Source organism: Haliotis rubra, unplaced genomic scaffold (assembly GCF_003918875.1).
Source record: "Haliotis rubra isolate DU_JTF1 unplaced genomic scaffold, ASM391887v1 Scf531, whole genome shotgun sequence".
NCBI lineage: Eukaryota > Metazoa > Mollusca > Gastropoda > Lepetellida > Haliotidae > Haliotis > Haliotis rubra.
Window position 1 is genome coordinate 548,455 of NW_025767226.1, and position 9,986 is coordinate 558,440.

The window sequence follows — 9,986 nt, forward strand, 5'->3', positions numbered from 1 at the left end:
AATTTGCGGCAAGTATTACAGTTTACATTTTCATTACAATTTACATCGTAACAGACCGTCTAGAATATCTGACTTTCGATGAAAGGTTATTCCTTGAAATTAAGAATGGAGTCAAAAGCCAACGAAATCTATTTAAACCGTTTCATACGGTGAACGATTGCCAAGCGTTTATTGTCACGTGATACTCACATGCAGCTGTGAGTGTCTCCATGGGTACATATCACGTGATACACGAGTCATAACAGGTGGCTTATCCCACAAGTGGCTGCGGGTGAGAAATTCCATTGCAGATATAAGAGGTGTACATACGTAACTGGTTGCCACACCTTAGACCCACTGGAGATATACATTCCAGCACAGAAAAATTTAAAAGAACGCAGAACGCCAGTTGTTCATTTGACACACATCATGTTGCGAACTTTCCTCCTTAGTGCTCTGCTTTTGGCTGGTGAGTAAAGAGTTTCTTGTATTTCCTCAACCTAACCTGTATTTGTTCTTGATCTCCCGACCAGTAAAGCATATGTGCATTTTGATATAACGTTATTGTAAACTCACGGGCGAAAGAAACGTCACCTCGCTTTTTTAACATGTCACAAAACAACAAACTCAGATTTTGGAAATTTAACAATCATATGTGGAAAATTAATGGATTTACAACATTCTGAATGATGAAAGTGTGAACTACAGATATGAATAATCACTTAGTGTACGATAAACGATAAAAAAAAATCATTTTGGTGACGTTTCTTTCGCCCGTGAGTATATATATATTTCTCTCTCTTCAGTCTAGTAATAAGCTGTCTCTCAGGACGAACGAACTCTCTCTCTCTCTCTCTCTCTCTCTCTCTCTCTCTCTCTCTCTCTCTCTCTCTCTCCGTGGTGCTCTCATACCTCTCTCTCTCTCTCTCTCTGCCTGGCGCTCGGCAATAATGGGTACAGCAAGGACTGGTCGGATCAAAACTCAGTATACTGTGTCTGACAATGTTTATTAATCACTTGTTCTTCACTGGCATGGAATAATCTCAGTGTGGCTAGCACTATAAAACCAGCTCTCTCTGGGCACACACAGCGCTCATCTGATAGCCCTGAACTACCTGAGGGAAGTTGATCTGTATCATAAATTGTAACTGTGTAATGTCGCTAACAAATTGCCTGCCTTTAAATTTAGTGCTATGCCTTTTTCTGTCTTCAAATGACAAATTGATTTATAGCGCCTAGCATCCATCGACACGTGCTCAGTGGCGCTATGACAAAGTTAAAGCCCAACTCATGCACACAATCCTGAAAGTCTAGTGGAATGCTGAGCGCAAGTGGTGACTTTTAAGGAAAGGCTTGAAAAGATCTTTGAATTTGGTGCTGCTTAGTTCTCATGGCAGAGAGTTCCATAACTGGAGACTGCAAGCTGAGAAGGCACGGTCAGACACCGTAGAAGTAGACAAAGGCTCATGTGGAGTACCATTGGAGGATCTATATAATGTGGTGCGTGCGTGCGTGCGCGCGCGCGTGTGCGTATCTCACCTGTGTGTGTGTGTGTGTCTGTGTGTGGAGGATCTGTGTGTGTGTGCGTGCGTGCGTGTGCGTGTGCGTGTGCGTGCGTGCGTGCGTGCGTGCGTGCGTGCGTGCGTGCGTGCGTGTGTGTGTAAAGCGGGATAAGCCCCCGATGTCACCAGTGTGGGAATAGTTTCCATATTTTGCCAACCAGTCAGGTTAGCTATGCCTGAAAGTTACTAGCCCACAAAATATTTCACTAATTTAGTCCTGAAATTTAATGTACACACGGGTTTCATCATTAAGATGGTAATATGATGAACAGTTTTATCAGGCCATAATCTTACATGATTTAAAAGTGTGTTATAACTTAACAAGTCGGAGAGAGTGACTTATTTACAGAATGACCCGATGAAAATGCACTAGCCAGTCGGAACAGTGACTGTGGGGATTTACTGGCCCGAGTGGAATTTTACTAGCCACGGGCTAGCAGGCCTTTTGCTATTTCGCACACTGGATTCCACTATAAACTTCTCCCTGAGACCTTGACGTTTCAGCGTCTGGAAAAGTCTAAACTGAGTCCGATGTGTCTCTATGACTTAACGAAACAACATGTTAGTGAGTCACGGGTCATACCAGTGGGTAACACATTGTCTAATGTGGAAGGAATTTCCTACACTTTAAACAGGTGTCAAATCATGATAACTAAACAACATGTTTGGTCACGGGTCATAAGTGGGTGTCAGACAATGTGAAATCCTACATTGCGATCAGTCGAATCACTTGAAACCCAGACAATTGATATTGATCAGGCGAATCGGATTCAAACATATTCAAACATACCAAGGGACGCAACTCTTTCGTAGCCACGCATGACTGGAAGTTTCAAGTTGCCAAACCATTTATAAGACTTTAGCATAAGTGAGTGAGAGAGTGAGTATGGTTTTTCGCCTCTTTTAGTAATATTCCTGCAGTATCACGGCGTGGGACACGAGAAATAGGCTTCACACACTGTGGTCATGTGGAGAATTGAACCCCGGTCTTCGGCGTGAAGAGCGAAGACTTTCACCACTAGGCTACCCCAACGCTCCCTTTAGCATAGTTACGCTTTCATCAACTAATTCACTACTATTACAGTCGTTGGCGCAGCTGACCTCCGGATGTGTCTGAGAGCATGTCCACTTAATTACGCACCCATCTGTGGATCTGACGGAGTGACATACTCAAATTCCTGTGAAATGGGCGCGCGTCTGTGCATGTAAGTCTACAGAATCTACGGATAGACGTCACAAGAGTTTACTAAAACGGCTTAATGATTCTTGCAATGTTTGTCTGACTTTTGCCACATCGAACAATATTCCAGCATCAAGTGCATCAATGACTTTCCATTGCGATCCGTTAACGTGGTTTTTAACAGTATTGTAATCATGAATAAATAATATTATTGATTTCTGCACGTCAAAGGGAAGTAACCCTTCGCATGGCCCTTAACATCGTTAAACTGATTTTAGGTACAAAAATGATTGCAGACTAACACAAAATTAGAAAACAACTACCATCACTTCTTGAAACAAATTAAAAAAGCAATTTAACACACCCAAAACAAACAACAAAGCAAACAAACAAAGATTAACCCAAAAATCCAAATCAAATAACCAAACAAACAACAATATCAACCAACCAAGCACAACAAACAAATATATTTTCAAAACAAAACAAAATCAAATAAGCACACACACACACACACACGAAAAACACACCAAAAAAACAAAAAACAAAAACCAACAACAAACCAATACACATAAAAAAAACCTTTAAAACCCAACAAAAAGCGAAACAAAAACAAAAGACTAACACAAAAACACACACAAAAAAACCAAAACAAACACACTCACAAATACAAACACACACACACACAAACACAAACAAACGCTAAACAAAAAATCAAATAAGCCAAAGCCATGGTTCTCAGTTGCTTGTGAACAACATTGCCTGGGACCGCGATTGTATAGACTAAAGACTTAAATCAACTTGACAGTTTTAGGTATTTCCATCACTATGTTCCAGGTCCGGGGAGACTGCTACGGTCACGGTTGCCCACCAAGGTGCATGCTAGCTGTACATGTGAACATGTGAACGCATTAAAGAACAACATGTACAACAATTGTTGTGTTTATAGTCACTCTTTTGAGTCATCATTAACCGCGAAGAAACCAAGTGCTTCAACGATGGATTCTAACATCATATAAGGGGGTAACTCTGCTTATCACTCATGCGGTATTCCGTGACCTCCCACGACGAGATTTGCCCTAGGTTACACAACACCAAATGTTTTCCCATAGACTTCTATAGTAACCTTATATTCATTTCTAAAATTATCCAGGCTATCAACAGCTATTCCATGTACACTTGGGTACAGCCTGGCCTTCAAACTACAATAAAACAACTTCTGGCCACCTTGTCCGGATAATGTACCGAGCACGGGAAGCGGAACACATCAACCCGAGTTCCGCACCAAATGTCACCTAATGGAAAACTATGTACACACAATAAGCATAAGTCATGGTGATAAAAATGACAGCAGTATTGTGGTCAGTTTTGATTAATTCCTCCTCCTCCTCCTCCTCCTCCTCCTCCTCCTCCTCCTCTCCTCCTCCTCCTCCTCCTTCTCCCTCCTCCTCCTCCTCCTCCTCCTCCTCCCTCCTCCTCCTCCTTCTCCTCCTCCTCCTCCTCCTCCTCCTTCTCCTTCTCCTCCTCCTCCTCCCCTTCCTTCCTCCTCCTCCTCCTTCTTCTCCTCCTCCTCCTCTCCTCCCTCCTCCTTCTCCTTCTCCTCCTTCCTCCTCCTCCTCCCTCCTCCTCCTTCTCCTCCTCCTCCTCCCTCCTTCTCTTCCTCCTTTTCCTCCTCCTCCTCCCTCTCCTCCTCCTCCTCCTCCTCCTCCTCCTCCTCCTCCTCCTCCTCCTCTCCTTCTCCTCCTTCTCCTCCTCCTCCTCCATCTCCCTCCTCCTCCTCCCCCCCCTTCCTCCTCCTCCTCCTCCTCCTCCTCCTTCTCCTCCTCCTTCTCCTCCTCCTTCCCCGGTTGGGTAGCCTTGTGCTTAAAGTGAAATACACAATGCCATTTCAGAAAGTTGGTCAAATGTAACATATGTTGAGAATCGAACACGGATCTTCGGCGTGACCAGCAAACACTTTAAGCAGTATGTAACATATGTCATATTTGGGATTACACTTTCTTAGTAAAGTAGAGATTCTAGTACTTTTTGGGTTGAGTCCCATCCGGGATTCGAACCCGCAGCCTTCATAGCTTTCGTCCGTGGGAGCCGTACCAATTAACACTTATCAGAGGGGTACACAAAGTCCACAGTCTAGACTACCAGTTGTCAGACTTTTAACTTTGTGGAAGCCGCGGTGGCTGAGCGGTCTGGGCATCTGGCTTTGTGTACTGGCGACTAGGTGCCTGGCTCTGAGGGTGTGGGTTCGAATCCCGGATGGGACTCAACCCCAAAAGTACTAGAATCCCCACATGACTACAATGTCTTTAGCCATTTCTGGTGTCTACCACAGTGACATTGCTGAATTATTGCTAAAAGAGAAGTAAGACTAAACTCACTCACTCACTGTAAAGACATGTCGTAGCTGATCAACAGCCCGGAACAGATAAACACACACGAGAGTACATGATGTCACGAGCCTGGTCTGCTGGCCCGTGAGTATTGTGCCTACTTGTGTTTTTACTGCATAACTTATAGTTTTGTGTTGATTCTTGCTGCGTGAGAAACGTTGTTTTGAATAGAATTGTAGTAATACCAGGTATGTCAGCTTGATGAGGGAGGAAATCACGTGACGCAGGTACTGGACAGGTACAACTCAGGTGAAACAGACAAGCACTACTACTACTACTACTACTACTACTACTACTACAACTACTACTACTACTACTACTACTACTACTACTACTACTACTACTACTACTACTACTACTACTACTCCTGCTGCTGCTGCTGCTGCTGCTACTGCTGCCTACTACTGCTGCTTCTACTACTACAAAACAATGCAATAAATGTTTTGTACTACGATGATGTAATTGGCTGCCCCTTAAGAATGTAAATATAATAAACTTGTCACTCCTGTAGATAAACAGGTGACAACAGATAAAACCCCACATAAGAACACTTAACGCCAGTTGTCCATTTCACACACAAGTAGACATGATGTTACGAACCTTTCTGGTCTGTGCTCTGCTTTTGGCTGGTGAGTATAGCACTAAGTGTCACTTGTGTTTCCATTGTATAATTTGTATTCTTTTGTTCCAACCATTGAAATCTAGATGCACAAGTTTGATATTAATCGTACGAACAGTGCCTGTCTGTCTGTGTGTATGTAAAACTTGTTCACTCCTAGTCTTCAAGGCTGAAGACAATATTAATATATCAGTCACAAGAGCGACTTCAGTCGAGAGGTAAATGGAAACTATTCGTCAACCTTTAACAAAAACCTTTATGAACTAATTCCGTTATTTTACAGCGGTTGGTGCTGTTGACATTCGCCTGTGCCAGAGAATATGTCCATTGAACTACGCACCGGTCTGTGGAACTAACGGGATGACATACGCCAATTCTTGTGAAATGAGTGTTAGGCTGTGCATGTAAGTGAACTTCAGAAATTAAGCATAGACTGACGTGATCATTTAGCGTAAGGCTGTGCATGTAATTATAAGTCTGAACTGCAGTGATCGCTGGGCATGTAAGTCTGAATTGCAGCACTGCAGTGTGTGCTAGACATGTAAATCTGAACTACAGCACTGCAGTGAGCGTTAGACATGTGAGTCTGTACTACAGCACTGCAGTGAGCGTTAGACATGTGAGTCTGTACTACAGCACTGCAGTGTGTGTTAGACTTGTGAGTCTGTACTACAGCACTACAGTGAGTGTTAGACATGTAAATCTGTACTACAGCACGCCTGTGAGCGTTAGACATGTGAGTCTGTACTACAGCACTGCAGTGTATGCTAGACATGTAAGTCTGTACTACAGCACTGCAGTGAGTGTTAGACATGTGTCTGTACTACAGCACTGCAGCGTCTGTTAGACATGTGAGTCTGTGCTACAGCACTGCAGTGAGTGTTAGACATGTAAGTCTGTACTACAGCACTGCAGTGAGTGTTAGGCATGTATGTCTGTACTACAGCACTGCAGTGAGTGTTAGACATGTAAACCTGTACTACAGCACTGCAGTGAGTGTTAGACATGTAAACCTGTACTACAACACTCCAGTGAGTGTTAGGCATGTAAGTCTGTACTACAACACTGCAGCGTGTGTTAGACATGTAAACCTGTACTACAGCACGGCAGTGAGTGTTAGACATGTAAGTCTGTACTACAGCACTGCAGTGAGTGTTAGGCATGTAATTCTGTGCTACAGCACTGCAGTGAGTGTTAGACATGTAAGTCTGTACTACAGCATTGCAGTGAGTGTTAGACATGTAAGTCTGAACTACAACACTGCAGTGTGTGTTAGACATGTGAGTCTGTACTACAACACTGCAGTGAGTGTTAGACATGTAAGTCCGATATATGACACAGGGAAGCTAGTGAATAAGTCCAAGATTCAAAATTCGGATTCTACATAGTCAAAAATGTATGATTTGACACCAAGATCGTTCAAATCGGACAGGTCTCTGCAATTTTGTTGCAAAATGCAATATTTCTATTCATCATTTAAAACTATGTTCCACATGAGATATTGCTTGTGTGAGATCATATGATATCTCAGTTTTGACAGTAGATTTTGTACAATGTCCTGACAATGCTATGACGTCAAGAACTTGATGACGTCACAATGCTATGACATCGCTGCACTGCAAGTCTAATGGCAGAACCATGTTCAGAGATGTACATTTTTTTATTGAAAGCTAATGAAGAGTGATTTTGGATGATAAATAGAATCTCACCCTCGTGTCTTCTGATATCAAATATATCAACACTCGTTGATAAAAGTAAAGATATCCTCGGCAAGCCTCGGATATTCGTAACTTTTTCAACTCGTGGTGATATATTTGATATCAAAAGACACGAGGGTAAGATTCTCTATATATTCAATGGCGGCCATTTTGAATTTTATAGCTGACGGGTTTTATGAAAAGAACAATCCCCCAGGAGCATGTGTGCCGATTTTGGTGCTTGTTTCCGGAAGTGAACGATTCTCTTGAAATTTTCAGTTATCTACTCCACTATGTAGTGAGTGTAAGGCATGTCAGTCTGTTAGTATATATACAGTCAACAGTGTTGTAAGGGACACAAAAACAGATATGTTAATTTTCCAATGGGGTTGTTTTTTCTACGTCACTTGGAGCAATTCCCAAGCACTACATCATGGCTGACTGGACATATTCGAGTGATGCTCTCAGTATTCCGTCTTCAAAGTTACCCGGGGTTACTCTCATCTACTTGAAATAATGTCTGTAAAAATAACAATCGTTTGTTTTCACACAGGGCCGAGGAAACTACCACGGTCAAGGTCGCACACCAGGGTGCTTGCTAGCTGTACATCTGAACGCATTAAAGCATAGCATCTACACAAATTGGAGTATTTATAGTCATATTTTGTGCTTCACTATGGGATCCTGTCATCAGCTACGGGAGACAACTCCACCGATTACTGAGTACTCCGTGACCTATTGTCGTGATGAGATCGTCGACATGTAGACTTCGTCATATAACGAGGTTACGAGGGTGTCCCATGCATTACAGGCGAATAACTGTTAGACATTTAGCTACTGCACATTACACTAGCAAAACATCAGTGGAACAAATAATCCACGAACATTTGCACATGACTAAGGTGTCTGCCCGCTGGGTGCCCAGAATATTATCTGAAGAACACAACGTCAGAGCCGTGGTTTGTGGCCAGCTTCTCGAGGGGTATCGGAGAGATCCACATGCTTTCATGGGATTTCAGGGTGATATCAGGGTTCATCACTTTGACCCAGAGACAAAGAGTCAAAAAATGCAGTGGAAGCCCGTGACGTCACCAACGCCCCAAAAGTTTAAAAGAACGCTTTCCAGTGGCTGTTTCTGGGACTCTGAGTGCGTGATCATGATTGACCATTTAAAGAAGCGTTCTTCCGCAATAAATAGTGAATATTACTTTGATGAATTTCGTAGGTTGTGTGATCAGATCAGAGAAAAGCGCCTAAGTGTCTGGCTCCTCCAGGACAATGCTCCAGTTCACACGGCCCAAGTGGCAGTGAGTGCCGCACAGGACAGAAATTTCAAGATCCTCCCTCACCCACCCTTTTTTCCAGATCTTGCCCTTTCTGACTTGTTCCTCTTCCCTCAACTCATATCTGTCCTCAGGGCCCGCATATTTGAGACGGATGAGGAGGTCATCGCTGCTGTGGAGGAGTTTTTAGGGTCACGTGACAAACAATGGTTTTCAAACGGGTTAAATATGCTGGAGAAACGTTGGAACAAGTGCTTTGAAGTGAAGGGGGATGACGTTGAAAAATAAGTACTACAACTGTCATATAGATTGCATGTTAGTGAGGGAGGCCGGAAACGTTTGGGACACCTCTTGTAGAATTGGTTTCCATCAACTCATGCTTGTCGTAAAAGGCTGTGGTCTGACTTCGTTAACACATGTCATCGCATCTCAGTTGTGTTGATTGATGCTCTTGCTGTTGATCACTGGATTATCTGTCCCAGACTCGATTATTGACAGACCGCGGAGACATATAGCTGGAATATTGCTGAGAGCGGCATTATGCAACAAACCAACAAACCGTGCCCTTCGCGAGAGGTTTCGCGAAATCAGTGAATATGGTCATTCATCACCACTCGCCCCTTTCCGTAACCTCAAGAAGAACCTGTTCGGCAAATCTTGGAACAACACGATTTGGTCATGAAAGGGAGTCAGGGGTCAGATGACCGTTGCTCCTAAATGTATAAATACTGACTGACTGACTGAGTTTGGTTTTACGCCGCTTTTAGCAATATTCCAGCAACATCACGGCGGGGGAACACCAGAAATGGGCTTCACACATTGTACCCATGTGGGGATTCGAACCCGGGTCTTCGGCGTGACGAGCCAATGCTTTAACCACTAGGCTACCCCACCGCCCCAAATGTATAAATACATTTGTAACATTCATACATATACATGCAGTGTATGAACTAATTTTGAAAGTCACTGGCCAGGAGGACTTTGCTAGCCCATACCATACTTCACTGGCCCTACAAAATATCAATATCAAAAATGCTAAAAGAAAGATATATACTCAACGCTATTAATATTTTTAAACAGCGATCTTCGTGTGACAACAGATAATAAATATCTCGAAGCCTTTGCGGACGGTATTTTCACACCTTAATAATTGAATTCATCACATTCATGTGCATTACATAGAGCACAAATTATCAGAGAGTTTTAACTAGCCAGTCGGGGTAGCTTAACAATATATTACTGGCCCGATTCACAATCATCTATCAATTGGTTTGCGGGC

The 9,986-nt window shown here is 43.1% G+C and overlaps 2 long non-coding RNA genes across 2 annotated transcripts; both read left to right on the forward strand.

The window, feature by feature from the left end:
- The first annotated feature begins 49 nt into the window (after nt 1-49).
- LOC124253095 lies at nt 50-3,652 on the forward strand. Its single transcript, XR_006892095.1, has 3 exons — nt 50-448; nt 2,626-2,746; nt 3,556-3,652. It is a non-coding gene; the product is annotated as an uncharacterized LOC124253095 (long non-coding RNA).
- Nucleotides 3,653-5,577: 1,925 nt separating this feature from the next.
- LOC124253097 lies at nt 5,578-8,066 on the forward strand. The gene is made up of 3 exons (XR_006892097.1): nt 5,578-5,737; nt 6,011-6,131; nt 7,978-8,066. It is a non-coding gene; the product is annotated as an uncharacterized LOC124253097 (long non-coding RNA).
- Nucleotides 8,067-9,986: the final 1,920 nt, after the last annotated feature.